The following is a 15,135-nucleotide window of genomic DNA, read 5'->3' on the forward strand; positions in this document are numbered from 1 at the left end:
GGCATCGATACGGGTGGTATTAGTCTGCCAGGTTTAGATTGGTACAGCTAAGGTGATGGACAGCAGCAGACATTGTGTAGAAGACCGGTGTAAGATATATGTAGTGCAGCATTCATGCTAACAATGACGACTATCGACACACTGTGCCCTTCCGTGTTTAGAATCAGAGTGCATACAAAACAGCCCTTCGCTACTAAGTGTGTGAGTATGCCCAGTATGCCGTTGTGTAGATGGACACATAGTGCATTCCAAATGGACATGTGCTACTAAGTGTGTGAGCATGCCCAGTGACACCTTGTGTCGGTTATGTGCCTCTATGTGTACGGGCATGACCACTGTAATCCTGTATAGTGATAGTGGCCATCCAGGCAACAGATGGCCATACCCCACTTTAGGATGGATTCCTACATTGAACACACTGGTTCACAGATATGAACACCGTAACTGCCAGCATCCATGTCGATGTCCGCATTCCTAGAAGGTCATATTGACTGTCTTGAAAGGTGTAGTGTCTGTGGCATGTCTTGTATCTATGTAGTGTTGTAATAGTGGTCTGTAGATAGGCAGTTGACCTGCTCACACCACTGGTGTGTGTTTGTCTCCGTCTGCCTTGGGACAGTAATATGCTCTTAGACTGCTCACACTCCATACAATCCCTATTGGCGTCTGTTCCATTGTTGATGTCACCCACCTAGAAGTATGCCTCTGGGAGTGCTGTGATCCAGTAATCTTGGTTGCGCATTCTGTAACTGTGTAATGCTGTAGTGTGATGAGGTAGTTAGGTCTATGTTCTAATCCCAGCCCTGCCAATTGTGTGTGTGTGTTTCCACCTGCCTGGGGACAGAGTAATGCTTTTAGACTGCTCACTCTCCATACAATCCTTATCAGCATCTTTGCCATTGCTGATGATGTCACCCACCTAGAAGTATGCCTCTGGGAGTGCTGTGATCCAGTAATCTCGGTAGCGCGTTCTGTAAATGCGTAATGCTATTGTGTGATAAGGTAGTTAGGTCTATGTTCTAATCCCAGCCCTGCCAACACAGTGTGTGTGTGTGTGTGTGTGTGTGTGTGTGTGTGTGTGTGTGTGTTTCCATCTGCCTGGGGACAGAGTAATGCTTTTAGACTGCTCACTCTCCATACAATCCCTATCGGCATCTTTTCCATTGCTGATGATGTCGCCCACCTAGAAGTATGCCTCTGGGAGTGCTGTGATCCAGTAATCTCTACAGTGCATTCTGTAACTGCGTAATGCTGTAGTGTGATAGAATAAACAGGGAGGTGTTCTATTCCAAGGCATGACAGGTGTGTGTGTTTGGCAGTCATATCCTATGTGTTGGTATTTGTGAGTGGCCAGCTCCAGCATGTGTTGAGCATGTTTTGTTGTTTTCCTATATAATGTCCACAAATGTCACAATCGCCCAAGAGACTGGGTTGGCAAGACATACACATACATTCACCAATATGTCTGGTGAGTAAATGTCAGCAGCCCTACTCTTACCCTTAATACAGTCTGACCCATGTGATGCAATGAAACACACTTGCCTTGATAGTAACACCAGTACATAACGCAGGAGGCACATGTGGTTTCCTTTTTATTCCTGTCTAATGCTTTGGTGTCATGTGGTCCGCTGTTGTGATATATATTCTATATCTACGTATGTGTGCATATATGTATATGTGTGTGTGTGTGTGTGTGTGTGTGTGTATGTGTGTATCTATATATATATATATATATATATATATATATATATATATATATATATATATATATATATATATATATATATATATATATAGATATATATATATATAGATATATGTGGACATTAGCACACATAAATCTACATGATGGAATACATGTCCTATACTATTGAATGCCTGTGCTGGATGATCTGTACGTGATCACCTTGGATGTATGTATATCTGCCATGGATTAGTGGTAAAGCACATCGTCTGTGGTGTGCAGGGTCCCGGGTTCTAGTCATGTAGAGGCCAGTTATTTTGTTGCTGGGAAGAACAAGGGACATTGAATACGATGATAGTAAGGCACCTTTAACCAGTTGTATGCGGATCTGCGTGACGGTAAGCAGTGGTTATTATTTTGGAGACTCAGTATGGGTCATATAACTATGCATTAGAAGACAATACTATGCAAATGGGGTTGACAATAGTGAATCCCATTTATCCACAGGGTGTGATGCAGATCCCAAGAGTGTATGTGTATAGATAGCTGGGTGCAGGACTCGAATATAGGTGAAAGCATGGCGGGGGTGTCAGGCATACTGTACGTACACTGGAGCCCTGTGTCTCGGGATTGCTCCTGCCTTAGCACGCCTAAGCTAGGGGTGTGTGTATACCTGCCTAGTGAAATTGGGAGGGACAACAGCAGTAGTAGAGTAGTCAAGGTGAACAAGCTGCGCAAACAGGTGATAATTAGCACAATCAGCAGATTACATGCCCAGCCCGGCCCAGAACACTATAGTAAAGTGAGCAAGCACCATACACACAGGTTTTTTCCACTCTCTACACCACCGGTGTATACAGGTAGGGACATTTCTCGAAATAATCCAACCAAATGAGAAGGGCTGCAGCAGGCAACATAGACCAACATGTGCAGGAGGCTGAAGGTGGTGAGGATGTGAATGCTGCCGAACAACCCTCAGTGAGGAGACAGAGAAGACTTTACAGACCCAGGGTAACCTACCAGGGGCTACATGAGGTGGAGATAGTGGAGTTGTTGTAAATAGCTACATATGTGTTAGCACAATCTGCATGCTTTCAATTTTTACCTTGAAATTATGGACAAAAAAGAAACAATTAGGGAAAACATTTACTTATTTATATATTTAAGTTATTTATTTATTTTATTTATTTATTGCTGCATGAACTGTAAAGACATGCAGGTAGGTGCATATGGGTGTGCCTTCGGTGAAGGTTGGGCGTCGGGCTGGCAACTTGGCACCATAAAAACCACTGCCAATCATTAGCAGACCGGTGATCCGCTGTGGTGACCCCTAACCAAGAAAAGCTGAAAGACATTGCTATTGACATTTGTTAACCGGGTTGGTCCAGCTGGGCTTGTGGCCCATTTTCAGTGGAGACCCGAGAAGAAAAGCTCCATTCAAGCAGTTTACAGGAATTAGAACATTTGAGTCTAAAGAATTACAAAAAATATGGTAAACAGATAGTAAAGACACAAGTAAATTGCATGCACAAAGGTATATACACATCATTGTGGCACCCCGCTGGTGACATGTCTGTTGGTTGATGTAGAGTCACCCACTTTGATATTGTGTGACCAGTTTGTGAGCCAGTTTGCAACCCATCTTATAACAAAGGGGTTTACATTCTGTTTGCTAAGTTTATCAGTAATGCTTGAGTGTGGGATTATGTCAAATCCTCTGCCGAGTCAAGGTATACTGTGTGCACAGATTTGCCCTGGTCAATGGCCATGTTCAAAGAAATACACCAGGTTGAACAGGCAGGATCTGCCCTTGACTAAGCCAAAATGGGTCAGATCCACGGTTTGGAGGGCGTCCATGTCTTTATTTATGAGGTCCATGATGATACATACATTCCATGGCCTTACAGATGAGACTGGTCAGACTTATGGGTCTATAATTCCTGGGTCTGTCACTAAGCTACCTTTGTGTAGGGGAATAATTGTCACTGCATGGCCATGGAACGTATCATCATGGAACTTATAAACAAAGACATTGGTAATCTCCAAACTCTGTATCCCACCCAGTTCGGGTTTGTAAAAGGCAGTTCATGTCTCCTAAACCTGATAGACTTCTTTGAAGCAGTCACCAAAGCCGTAGACAAGGGTAAGGTGGTTCACACAGCCTATCTAGATCTTGCCAAGGCTTTTGACACCATCCCCCACTCTGGAATTATAGATAAACTCACTAAACTAGGTATAGATCCCTATGTCACAAGATGGGTTGCTAATTGGCTCACTGACAGAACCCACACTGTGAAAGTAGAAGACTCCAAATCCGACTTCAAACCAGTGACAAGTGGAGTACCTCAGGGTTCACTCCTGGGTCCTCTTCTGTTTGGTATCTACTTCTCTGAAGTACAGGCTAACACAGAAGGTCTTTGGCTAATGAAGTTCGCAGATGACTGCAAACTAGGAGCCATAATCGAAACTCCTAATGATGTGGACATCCTACAAAAGGGCCTCACTGAGACAGATGCCTGGTGTCAAAGCCATGGCCTCAAGCTCAATGCCAAAAAGTGCATTGTCATCCCCTTTGGTAAAAACTCTGTACCCATGAACTACAACATAGGCGGTAGTATACTTAACACCGAAAATGTGATAAGAGACCTTGGGACACAGGTGGACAGTAGTCTCTCCTTTGATAATCACATCACCACAGTAGTCAGGAAATCCTTCTACGTGGCACACCTCATCACAAAAGGTTTTCTCATCCAGAAAAATAGAGGTCATTGTTCCCCTCTACTCATCACTCATTAGACCCCATTATAGAGTACAACGCCCCTTTAGGTATGTACCTCACAAGACATCTACAACAACTGGAAAGGCTGCAGAAATACCTCACAAAGAGGATTACCGGCCTCAAGCAGATGTCCTACGCAGACCATCTCAAAAAACTCCAGCTTTACTCCATCGCATATCGCCTACTCAGAGGTGATCTCTGCCTAACATACAAAGCTATGTCAAACCCAGAGCTGTTGGACATGCTCCACTTAAAGAAATCCCTCCGAGCTACATGCTCTAGGGACCTAAACCTTGTCACCACAATAAACAGAACATGCCAGAGGGATAGATTCCTGTCCCAGAGACTTCCCACACTCTGGAATAAACTACCTATCTATATCAAACAAAGTTCCTCATTAACACTCTTCAAGAAAAATCTTGATGATTGGATGGGAAATAGGAAATTCACCCAGGGGATCACCTCTGTGGCTCTGCTCGACAGTGGCACAGGAAAATAATTTTCTTGGGTGGCAAAAGCCAGGGTACCTTTTTGGCTGGTCTTGTATAGGCCCCAGGGCTGATAGCCTAGTACCTACCTATGAACCTATGAACTGTTCTCCTTTCCACAGGAACAAAGCCTGTGGTTAGCCTATGATTAAATAGGGTACTTAATGGCGTTGCTAGTTAATGTTTCTGTTTGTTTAGAAGACAGCCTGGGATGCCATCTGGTGCCATAGAGGCTGTGTTTTTTTTTTGCCTTAGACAAGGCTTTAATGACCTGCTCTTCAGATATGTAGGGTGGGTGGATGCTGGTGGCAATGTTTGTGATAAGTTTGGAGGGGATAAAGGAGTGAAATTTTCACCAAATATGTCCACTAGCAGGTTTGCTATCACTGCAGGATCAGTGTGTAATATCATTAGTCACTAGCTTGGCACACTCTTGGGTCTTACCTTTTAGGCTATGCACATAGCTGTAAAAAGGCCTTATGGTTATCCTTGGTTGTGACTGCTAAGTTTAGCTCAAAGTTACCCTTAGAGGATTTGACATGCTGTTGAGGGTTTTCCATTGTTGGGGCCTCATCTTAGTTTTCTTAGGTAGCAGTTTTTGCATTTCTTATAAAGTTTATTGATGCTGGATGTCCACCATGGTGGCTTGTTTCTTCTTGGGCTCTGGCTTTGATTCTGTCTAGAACAATTGAGTCTATACACTTACACTGAAGCCCTGTACAATTACTTGTATAAGTTTTGGTGTAGTTGCCACTTGCAGCTGGGAGTGGGGCTTGGAATGCATTTATAGCCTCCCCTAGGAGGGTATTGTTTGCCTTGGTGAAGTTTAGTCTGCCTTCACCCTTTGCGAGTTCTGGTATTAATGCCAGTTTGAAGGAGACTGGCTTGTAGTCAGAGTTAACTAATGATGGTCCGACAGAGGATCTGACAGTTGCATCTGTTTGTCATATTAGTGAGAACAAGCTCTAGTATTTGTTTGTGTCTCTTGTTGGAGCTTGAACAATTTGTTCCAGGGTATTTTAGTTAAGAAAATCAAGGAACTTTTGTGCAAGTGAGTTAGGGTTGGAGTAGGTTTCCCAGTTGATGGTGGGATAACTGAAATCCCTCATGACCAGAGTGTTTAGCTGTATTTGGATGGACTCCAGTTTGGTCAAGTAGGCCTTGTGCACAACATGAGTCATGGAGGGGGATCTATAACTAGTTGTGACTTGAATGGGGGCCTTACGCACAGTAATCTGAACTTGGAGTAACTCCATGGAGCTGTCCAGTCTGTGCCTGTGCATTAGAGTATCTACAAGCTGCTCCTGTCCATAAAGGCCACAGGTGGCAAGCCAGGGGTGAATTTGCAATTTCCCATCTATTGTTCCAAATTGCATTTGAATAGTATTAGAGAAGGGTGCTGTTCCACATGAAGGAGTCTGTTCCAGAGAAGGGTAATCTGTGAAACACATCCGTTCCTCCAACATGTTATGCTTATGTCACAGACAAGGTTTAGATGCTTAGATCAGGTAATTGCAGTGCTGTTTGTTTACTGAATGTATAACAGGTTCATAAGGACTGGATGGGTGAATGTCTTGTAGATTAGACATAGATCACCTCTCACTAGTCTGTAGGAGACTCAGTACATGGATGGGGCTTTGATGTTGTCCACACAGGACATGTTATTTACACCCTGTATTCTTTCAATGAGGAACTTGTGTGGCAGCAATAGCTGCCGGCAAATGCCTGGTTAGAGGCATGCTGAAGGGTGCATTGTGCTTGATTATTGAGCTAATGAGAGCAGAGTATAGTAGGGCTATGATCTCCTTACATCTGGATGCCTTGCCCTTACTAATAAGTTGCACCAGATAGAAGCATTTTCTCACCACCATGGCACCTGGTGATCAAAGTTGAGATTACCTCATTGGTTCTTTTGAGCCTTTTTTTTTATTTTTTTTTTAGGTTTTATGCTTCTGGCATTTAAGCCACACCTTAGAGTGTGTTTCTGCTTGTTTGCACACCACGCAGCACTGTGCACTGCCACGCAACTGTGCTCCATAGCTAGACAGAGAATTTTGAAAATTTTTCCCTTAGATACGGCTGTATCCCATTAGTGTGGTCCTCATCTTTAGCACATTTTCTGTAAAAAAGGCATTGCTGGTGAAGCTGTGTAAGCACTCCCATTGTGATAGCAGCCTCAAGAGTTTTTCTGTGGCCCTGCTGTGCTGACTAGTATAGCACTAAGCCTAGCCTCTTACATACTAACACACCACTCACCCACTAGTTATTCCTGAATGTGAGCCTTTTTCATGCCCTAGTCCTGTTTCTTACCATATAAATTTACCTAGCTCTATGGATGGACAATTTCCCACAGTTTCTGCAGCCAGCTTGGTTGACATGGGCATCCTGAGGCAGTGTAGCAACTGCCTCATGTACACAGACAACACTCTACTGCAACTATATTAAAAAACCTTGAATCCATGCTCTCTCACACACCAGTCAGTATATCTGACACTGAGCGGATTGTCTGTACGCACACCTTACCACCTACTCCACCCAAACTCACTTCACACATACCTACATATGTGGAGGTCCTAGCCAAGAACTTAACTTAACAGCAGAGACCTCCCAAACACAAGCATGCTACAGATAATACTTCCTCTGCAGAATAGAATACACACAATAGCTCATGCACCAGTCTGTCACCTGTCAAGCCTATAAGGCAAAACACTAAACCAAGCATATTAGTCATAGGTGACTCCATTGTGAGATACACAGATGTCCCTCTTACCAGGCTGGATAAGGAAAAGGTCACAGTCAGCTGTTTGTCAGGTGCCAGGATCCAGCATATCACACATGCACTCAAGTCTATCAACAACAGGTCCATCATAGTCCATGTTGATATGAACAACTTGAGACATACCTCTCTGGACTATATGAAGAGAGACGTGACTGAGGACTCGGACTATGTGTCTCAAGCAGGTATGCCCCTAGCCTTAAGCAGCATGCTACCTTCACCTAGAATGATGCCTTAATACAAACAGAAAATGATTGACTTCAATAATTGGCTTAATTGATGTCATTATAAGGGGATCCATTTTCTGTCAGCCTCAGATGACATGATCGACAGGCCTCGATGCTTTGCCAGAGATGGTCTTCATCTATCACCTCTGGGAATTTGGATATTGGTTAAGGCTCTTGCCACCCCTATAGTGCCATTTTTAGAGAGTGTCATAAGGACAAAACTCCCTAAGTAAAAATACCAACCCAAAAAAAATCAATGTCATGCTGATAAACGCTAAGAGTTTTAACATGAAACTGCACTCACTGGAAACAGTCTTCACCCTGTAGGATGCAGACATTTGTGCAGCCATGGAGACCTGGTTCAAGACTGTGGGGAGCACCCCAGCCATACCATGTTACACCTCCTTCCACACGTTCAGACCACAATCTGAAGGTAAGAAAGCTAAAGGAGAAGGTGCATTAATATTCATCAAGGATAAATACACCTCCAGATTGGGTAAACATTTTGACGTCCCAGAGAGACTTCAGGTGCAATTAACTATTGGTAGGACACCTATTCAAGTCATTGCTACTAGCAACAGACCCCCTCCATGAATCAGGACACCCACTTTACCTATTTGTATCAACTAGAGTCTATCAAGATACATCCAAACACCATGGCTTTGGGTGACTTTAATTACTCTAACATTGACTATGTAAATGACTCATGCTCAAACTCACCAGCCCAAAGGTTCCTCAACTTTGTCAACTCCAGTACCCTGGACCAGCTGTTTGTCACCCCCACTAGGGGTGCCAATATCCTGGATCTGGTGCTTACAAATATGGGAGACCAATGTAGCACCCCACTGTGAGTTCCTCCCTGGTGAGATCTGACCATAAATCAGTCTCATTTGAAGTAACCATTACACCTGACCCCCCCAGCAGCAACTAGAGTACAAAACTTCTCCAAAGCAGATTATAATCTCCTAAGGGATGGCATAAATAGCTTCACTGCACTCCCCCAGACAGAACCGGTAACTATGTTGAGTTCTACACCAATGCTCTATACAAGCAGCTGTATAACTGTATTGACTTGGCAGTACCTGTTAGGACCAAAACAAGCTCTTCAAGGAAGATCAAACCTGCCTGGTGGACAACTGTCATAAACAGGCTTTACAATAAGAGGAAGAAATTGCTGTCCTAGAGTAAGAAGGAGCAAGCTCTAAACTGGAGGCAATCCCTCCTCGGCTTAAATAAGCAAATAAGACTTCTTGTGAAGTCCTCCAAGCTAAAGTATGAATCCAAGTCAGCTTCCTCAACTAAGGACAACCATAAGGTGTTCTTCAGTTACATCCATAACCTAAAAGGTAAGGCCCAGTTTTGCACTGCACTGGTCATTAATGGTAGCACATACTTCACTCCCTGTCCCTGCCACACATACCTCATGACATCCCCACCACCTGTCCCTTTTCTTGTACCTCTAAAGAGCAGCTCGTAAATGCCCTCTCTAGCTAAGGCCAAAAACACAGCATCTATGGGACATGATAGCATCCCAGGCTGTCCTACATGTGCTCAAACAAGAATTAGCATCACCATTGAATACTCTCTTTAATCACAGTCTAAGCAGTGGCTTCATCACTGCTGAATGGAAAAGCACCACCATTATCACCTTGCACAATGGTGGTGCTTCTACTGACCCCTGGAACTACAGACCTATTAGTTTGACTATCCTAATCTGCAAGGCCATGGAGAAAAATCATCATAGACCTTATCAACAAAGATATAGGCAATCTCCAAACACTAGATCCTACCCAGATTGGATTTATCAAGGGGAGATCATGCCTGCTAAACCTGGTGGACTTCGAGACAGTCACCAGGGACCTGGACTAGAGGAAATCTGTGCATATAGCTTACCTAGACCTAGCCAAGGCATTTGACACTATCCCTCATTCAAGCATCATTGACAAACTCACCCAGCTAGATATCAACCCTTATATCATAAGGTGTGTTGTGAAATGGCTCACTGATAGAACCCATACATTCAAAATAGGGGAATCCACTTCCAGCAGCAGACATGTAACCAGTGGTTTTCCACAGGGATTGGTCCTAGGACCTTTACTGTTTGGAACCTATTTCTACGAAGTACAAGCTAAAACTAAGGGACTGTGGCTGACGAAGTTTGCTGATGACTGCAAACTGGGTGCGGTCATAGAATCTCCAAATAATGTCAACATCCTTCAAGAAGGCCTTACTCAAACAAATGATTCATGCCAAAGTCATGGCCCCAAACTCAATGCAAAAAATGCATCATCATTCCTTTTGGAAAGAGGGATGTACCTTCAAATTACCACATCAATGGCAACACCCTAAGTACTCACTCGGTGGTGAGAGATCTGAGCACTCAGGTTGACAGCAACCTTTTTTGATCACTGCCTCAAGAAAAAGAGAAGTTATCACTTCTCTGTACTCTTCACTCATTAGGCCAATAATTGTGTACAGCTCCCCTTCTGGTATGTACCTTTCAAAGCACCTGTAGTAACTGGAGGGACCACAAAGGTTCATCACAAGGAAAATGCAAGGTCTTCAGCAGCTATCCTATGTGGATCAGCTGAAGTCACTGTCTGTTTATTCTACTTCATACAGACTACTCAGAGGTGATCTCTGCCTTGCATATAAGGTGATCTCTGACCCTGCTTTATTGGAAATGCTGCACATCTGCAAGTCAAATGGCACATGGGTTACTTGCTCTAAAGACCTAAACCTGTTGTGAGACATCAATAGAAGCTGATGTAGAGACAGATTTGTCTCCCAGAGGTTACCACACCTTTGGAATAGACTCCCATTTCATGTCAAACAAAGCACCTCATCGGCCCTCATCAAACACAGTCAGGATGATTGGATGGGTAAGCATAAATTCACCCTGGGGGTTCCACCTGTGTCCCTCTTAGACAGGGGCAATATGTGGCAATCATGGCAACAAGGGTAAAATTTTGGCTAGGCTTGTAAGGGCCCTTGGGCCATTAGCCTAGTAACTTCCTATGAGCCTATTACTGTTAATAAGAGTTCCCAAGTCCCTTATCACCAGGTCTACTCTAATCTTAAGAGAGAGTTATCAGTGTTGTAATAATGCATTTTTGTGCAGTGAGTTTTAGGCCATGGTTTGACCCCAGTTATTTGTCTGTCAGAATCCCCTCAAGGATATTTACATCTATGGGGGATTCATTGATTGTATCCAGCTTGCAGTCATCAGCCAGTCTGGTCAGCCAAAGGCTCTCTACATTTTCCTTGACTTCAGAGAAGTATATTCCAAACAGGAAAGTTCTCACTATGAACCCTGTGGGCACCTATTGCTGGAGGTGGATTCCCCCACCTTAATTTAATGTGTCCTATATGTGAGCCATTTGGCTATCCATCAGGTGACATAGGGATCTGTGTCTACATTAATGAGTCTCTCTAAAAGACCCAAGTGAGGTATCATGTCAAATGCCTGTGCAGGTTAAGGTAGGCAGTATGCACTATTTTGCCCTCATCCATGCCTCTAGTGACCTTCTCAAAGATGTTAACCAGGTTTAGTAGGTGTTAACTGCCTTTGACCAAACCAAACAGGGATAGGTCTAGCTTTTCTTAAGATTTCCTATGTCTCTGTTCATCAGGTCCATAACTATCCATGACCATGCATGTAACATTAGACAAAATTATGGGTCTGTAGTTCCCTGGGTCAGTTGATAGTCCACCTTTGTGTAGTAGTATGACAGTTGCAGTCCTCCATTCCATAAAGATGAAGCATGTCTGGAGGCTATGGTTGAACAGAGATTTTAAAGGGCCTGAGAGGTCATGTTTCAAGCAATATAGATGGCAAATTTGAAGGGGGATATTCCAGAGTGACTCTCTGTCACCACTGCTGTTCTGTCTTGCCCCTTAACCCATCAAGCTGTGTTCTTAACAGCTTAGGCCATGGCTATAATTTGGCTCCTAGAAAACAACAAAGTGTAAAGACTTCTCATGTTCTCTTTGTCAATGATTTAAAATGGTATAGCTTATCAGATAAGGAACTGAAAGCACAACTGCAAGTTGTCAAAACTTTTTTTAGATGATATAAGAATGTCATTTGGTCTTGATAAATGTGCAGAAGCAACCTTTAAAGTAGGAAAACTGCAGCACCAAGAAAACATCAGTTTGGGATAAGAATGTGATTATATATTCCCCGTTCCAAAGGAGGTATGGGCCTCCTTGAAAATGATTACATGTATAGATCTGCAATTGTGGGACTGCATACATATCTGCTGACCTCACAAGGCCCAAACATAGTGAAAGTTTTGAAACATGAAGAGAATAAATCTAAGATGACTTCCTTGCTTAGTCTAGCAGAAGCATATCGGCATCAGGCAAGAACTGAAATCAAACCAGATGTAGATAAAAGTCAGGCAGCAGCTGAGTATGCCAAGAAGCAAAAGATAGTATATAAGGTGAAGAACCAGACGAGAAGGCAAGAAATGTGGAAAATGCATAAATAAAGTTGCAAGTATAGAAAACTTCTGGATTGAAGCAGGAATGGTTAAGGAGAGGCAAATATACCAAAAGATGAAAGGTTAATACTGGCGGCTCCAGATAGTGGGCTATGTACATGTTGGTTTACAAAGTCCATTGAACATGTGGGAGAAACAGACAAATGTAGGTTTTGTCATACAGAAATGGAAACAGTTGCACATCTCTTGGTGGTTGTGACATAGTAATGGCAGAAGGACTGTATGCTGAAAGGCACAATAATGTGGCAAGACTGTTGCAATGGGGATTATGCAAACATTATGGTACTGAAGTGGATGAAAAACACTGGAAACATGAGAGACAAAGCATCATAGAAAATGATGAAGTCTACATCACATGGGATCACCCATTACCAACAGTTAAAAAGAAAGATGCAAGAAAACCAGATATAGTGGTCCATAAAAAGACAAAAGTAGCACTGATCATTGATTGAAATCTCTACACCCAGTGACTACAGTGTCTTGTGTACAGAGAGACACAAAGTCATAAAATATCAGAATTAGCAGGTAGAAATTAGAGCAATGTGGAAGAAAGATACCCAGACAGTTCCAACAGTAGTAGGAGCAACGGGTCTTATAAAAAAGTATCTACAATCGTATTTAGATATGTTCCCAATGCATGTAACTCCATACGAATTGCAGAAGGAGTAATTTCTGGGTACATTGTGGGTGTTGTGAAGAGCACTTCTGGCTGACATCAAATATTGAAATAATGCTACTGTCATGAACTTTAATCGTACTTTCACTTAGGAATCAGGTGTATTCCCATCATGGTATTAGAAACCAAAACAAAGAGTGAAAAGGTCACACAGATAACCAACTGGTTAAAAACACAAAAAGAAAAATCTAGCAAAGCTAGACTTCTAACTGTGTCTTGCATATATCCCATGAGGCCTCTGATGCAAGAGGTTTAAGGTATCACACAGTTAGAAGTCTAGCTTTGCTAGATTTTTCTTTTTGCGTTTTTAACCAGTTGGTTATGTGTATGACCTTTTCACTCTTTGTTTTAGTTTGTTAGTTGGGATATTTTGTAGACACCCTAATGTTTATGGATATCAGCTGGGTATGACAACCCTGTGTTTCCAAAGGTCAAACATTCCTCTTATGCTGCGCTGATGATGTCATAAGAAGGGAGAAACATGCATGCCCACAGCTAGAAGGGTTTGGCATTAATGGCCTGAACTTGTCTATAAATAGATTAAAAAATGAAAGTAAAAGAAAAAGTGGTGGACATTCAGAATTGCCATTTGGCTGAAACACCTGATATCCTTAAGGGGTGATTTGCATGTATCCCATGAGGCCTCCTATGCAAGATGTTTAAGGTATCACACAGTTAGAAGTATAGCTTTGCTAGATTTTCTTTCTGCTATTAGAAACCCAAAAGATTTGGAGAAATTAAGAAAGGCATCCATGGATATTATTAGGGGCCATTGATGCTGTGTTTTTTAGATGTGGAGAGTGTGATGAGGACCTATTCTTTAGTGATAGTTGGAACAGAAATGGTAGAGGGTATTTACTGGGCAGCACCTGATCATCTCAGAGATGTATAGATTCTGTCTTCTGCTTGTACCTTATTGTTCTTGTTAACACTTAACACTTTTGAATAAAGGTACTATTCCCATCTCTTTTATCTTGGACTTTGGTAAGTACTTCAGCCAATTAAATGTTTCTGTCAAGACTTTTCTCTCTATACTTACAGTTTGAGAGGTATGCCTTCAGTTGTAACTGAAATGCCATGGATTCACAAGAAAGGATTTTTTTTGCATGTATATTCATATTGACTACTTGGGCATTTTTTAAGTAGAATTAGCCAGTACAATTGAAAGTTATATTCCCACATAGATGCATACAAGCATACATACATACATAAGTCAACAGACATATTCCATGTGAAATTCTGATTTCATTTATTTTACAAAATAAATATAACCAGCAGACAGGTTTTATGCGAAGTCAGAGTATTTATTTATTTGACTATTTTACAACTAATGACATCTAGACATGCATAGCTACTTTTGATGTAATGCAACAGTTGTACAGTGAAACACAGCAAATTGCAACTGTGAGCAAATGTGATACTTTGTTACAAACAATTTGCTGATCAATCACAACAATGCAAGACATCTGTAATATTCACGCATTAGTTTGAGTACCATTGCACCTAAAACAAAACAAAATAATAAATAAATAAAAATGGATGCATTCTTGTATGTGTAACAAAGCCACTCGAGTACACATCTTATTTACATTTACACATTTTACATGCATGCACATAAATTAAAATTTTTAGGCATGGGCAGTACTGGCTTGTAAATGTACCACAAAGTGAAGAAGACTTTCTTAACAAAATTCAACAATAGTGATTACTTTAATATAATTCGAAATTTTATTTCAGGTGTCACCAAGTGTTTTTTTTTTTTCCAAAGTTTCCTGATCTTCTACCACCATACAGTATATGTAATTTATCTGGCCAGTTATATTATTTTGCACTTCGTTACAGTTCTAGCTTGCCTTCACTTCCATTTCTTGTATTTTTACCTATAATCTTGCTTGAATTCCACATCTGCATTTTGCCAAACCGTGTGACATTCATTCGGAAAGTGGTATAACACTTTATTCTATTTTCCATTTTCTGTTGGTGTCTTGTAGTGTGGAGGT

This window comes from Protopterus annectens, chromosome 10.part0 (genome assembly GCF_019279795.1).
Source record: "Protopterus annectens isolate FY-2018-M chromosome 10.part0, PAN1.0, whole genome shotgun sequence".
In the NCBI taxonomy this organism is placed as follows: Eukaryota; Metazoa; Chordata; order Ceratodontiformes; family Protopteridae; genus Protopterus; species Protopterus annectens.